Genomic DNA, 3,009 nt, shown 5'->3' with positions numbered 1-3,009 from the left:
TGCTTTCATGGTGTGTGTGTCACTGTCCTTTGCAATTAGAAATGGGATAGTGTTCCCAAATGGGAGTGAACTAAGAAAATCCTCTGAAACTTTTTACAATATTAATATGATGCAGATGGTGTAGGTACACTACCTCAGCATCTCTGGAGGCTGCAATGCATCCATGAACTTAGAGTTTGAATACTCACTTGCATAAAGAATGAATTAAGAAAGTTCCCTTGAGAGTTGTCAGGTGAAATGTTGAGGACACAGAAATCATAAAGACTCTGTATTCAAAGCCTTTCATGAAAGGGTCTTCCTTCAGTCATCTGGAGTCATAGCCCCTACACAACACCTTTCTCACTGCTCCCATCACATCCTTGTTCCGCAGGGTATATATGAAGGGGTTGACCATGGGGGTGACGATGGTGTAGAAGAGAGAAATGAACTTGCCCAGATCTTGGGAGTAGTTGTTGCTGGGCTGGAGGTAAGCATAGATGGCCGTGCCATAGAACAGGGAGACCACCGTGAGGTGGGACCCACATGTCCCAAACACTTTCCTCTGTCCAGCGGCTGACTTTATTCTTAACACTGCCCTGACAATTCGACCATAGGAGAACGTGATTAATGCCACAGGTATGAGGAGAATGATCACACTGACAAAGAAGAGCTCAGACTCATTCACAGTAGTGTCAACACAGGCAAGCTTGAGCAATGGGGGGACCTCACAAAAGAAGTGGTCTATTTTATTTCTCCCACAAAGTGGTACAAGGAAGGTGAGCACCGTCTGCAACGAGGCGTTGGCAAAACCAATGAACCACGATGCAGAAGCCATCAGGGCACAGAGCCGGGGGTGCATGATCACTGCGTAGTGCAGGGGCCTGCAGACGGCTGCGTAGCGGTCAAATGCCATCACCCCTAACAGAATGCATTCTGTGCATCCCAACCCTAGAGCGACGAACAGCTGAGCTACACAGGCACCAAAGGAGATAGACTTGTCTGCTCCCCTGAGATGAACCAGCAGCTGAGGAACAGTGCTGGTCGTGTAACACAGGTCCAGAAAGCTTAGGTTGGAGAGGAAAAAGTACATGGGAGTCTGCAGGTGTGGGTCCAGGCGGGACAATGCAATGATGCTTGTGTTTCCCAGGAGGGTGAGCAGATAGAAGATCAGAAGAACCACAAAGAGGACTCGCTCCAGCTGAGGCCGGTCAGAGAAACCCAGCAGGATAAAGCCAGTAAAAGAACTTCCATTTTTCTGGTCCATTCTTTCTTACCACATGTTTCCTGTCAAGACCAAGTATTTAGCAATTTTTAAAACAAATCTTCAAAAAGAAAACAACTTGGTAGGGGGTTGAAATGATCTTATGAAAAGACAAGGGCATGGAATGTATCAGCAATAACGTGAATAAATGCTGTACTCCCTGAAATTGACATAGCTTATATCAATATAGTTCCACATTATCGCCAAAAGGTAATTATTAATATTTAATATGAGAAAAGTGAAATAATGGACATTTTGTTTGCATCAGTCAAAGGAATATAAGGTGTATCAGTCTGCACTTACTAGAACTTGAAGTACTGTAAAAATGTGTGTACCTTCCAGACTTAAAGTTCTATAAAATGTATAAGGGAAAAGAGGAAGAGCTCAGAAAGAATCAGAAAGAGATGCAGAGAGAAGGAGAGATGTTAATACAAATATGTGTCTCCTGATTCTACACAACTGGATTTGCACACACCTCACATGTAATAAAATATAACAACAGGGGCATGTAAGTGGCTCAGTGGGTTAAGCATCCGACTCGATTTCACCTGGGGCCATGATCTCATGCAGCATGGAATTAATCCCTATGTCAGACTCTTTGATGACAGCACTGAGACTGCTTGAGATTCCATCTCTCTCTGTCTCTGTGCACCTTCCCTGCTCCCCTACTCTCTCTCTCCCTCTAAAATATAATAAACATTAAGATAAAATAAACATTAATAAACATTAAATAAAGAATAAAATAAACATTAAAATATATAAAATAAACATATATATGTATATCTACATACATATATGTATATATGTATGTATATATAACTTAATGTGTACAAGCATTCTGACATAAGAAATTGTTACCTAGGATGTACTTATATGAAGAATTCAATTACATTCAAAATCTCACCACTATTTCTGCATAAACATTTTGGCAGTATTGCCTCTCTAACTAATGTATTATATTTGGGAAAGACACAGTTTTGGGGGGATTTTTTTCGTATTTGTAAAACAATAAATAATCAGAGAGAACCCGAAAAACCACTGTTCAATTACAGTGATCAACTTTTCCTGAAAAATGCTTCAAATGACCATACCAACTTAACTCAGAAAATTCATTGGCCATGCAGAGCCAGCTGGAATCTGAACTCTAAAATCCAGTGACCAACACTTTCTTCTTCCTTCTGCAGATTTCCATTGCACATATTACCAATTAGAGTTGGTAAAATTCCTGAAAGAGGTAAGATTATTCCTTATCGACATCCTAATCAGAATAAACATTTTAGAAAGTTATCCGACCATGTAATTATGTACAACCTGACATGATTTACATCACTCCCTATGATAAAATAAAGAGATAAACACACAGAGATAAAGACAGTTACGTTCTCAGAGCAATGACGGGTCAAAGAGCTATAATGCAAAACTTAAAGTAGTATATGGAAAGGCATAAAGAAACCAATATTTTGGTATTATACCTAATCTCAGACATCTGTCCACATTACGTCAATGATCACCTTTCTGGGAGCTACCTTGCAGAGTTAGTGACACTGGACCAAACACATTGCCATGTACGAGGCTGGGTGATGACCATTTTCACCAATGCTTACTGTAACTGAAGAAGAGGAATAGTTATACACTGACCAAAGAGGCATCAGAAACTGAGTCCTTCAGTTGTATCATATTCAAATGGCTGGGATACCGTGCATTTTTAATTCTAGTAAGACTTTAAAATCTGAATCAGGTTCAATGGGGAGGACCCATTGGTGTGTGAA

The 3,009-nt window shown here is 40.4% G+C and overlaps 1 pseudogene; it reads right to left on the bottom strand.

The window, feature by feature from the left end:
* Positions 1-304: 304 nt before the first annotated feature.
* Positions 305-1,258, bottom strand: LOC128777798 (putative olfactory receptor 2B8; annotated as a pseudogene).
* Positions 1,259-3,009: the final 1,751 nt, after the last annotated feature.

The sequence above is a fragment of the Panthera pardus genome, unplaced genomic scaffold (genome assembly GCF_024362965.1).
Source record: "Panthera pardus isolate Hobbes unplaced genomic scaffold, ASM2436296v1 HiC_scaffold_17, whole genome shotgun sequence".
Lineage (NCBI taxonomy): Eukaryota > Metazoa > Chordata > Mammalia > Carnivora > Felidae > Panthera > Panthera pardus.
This window is presented reverse-complemented; position numbering and strand designations above follow the sequence as displayed.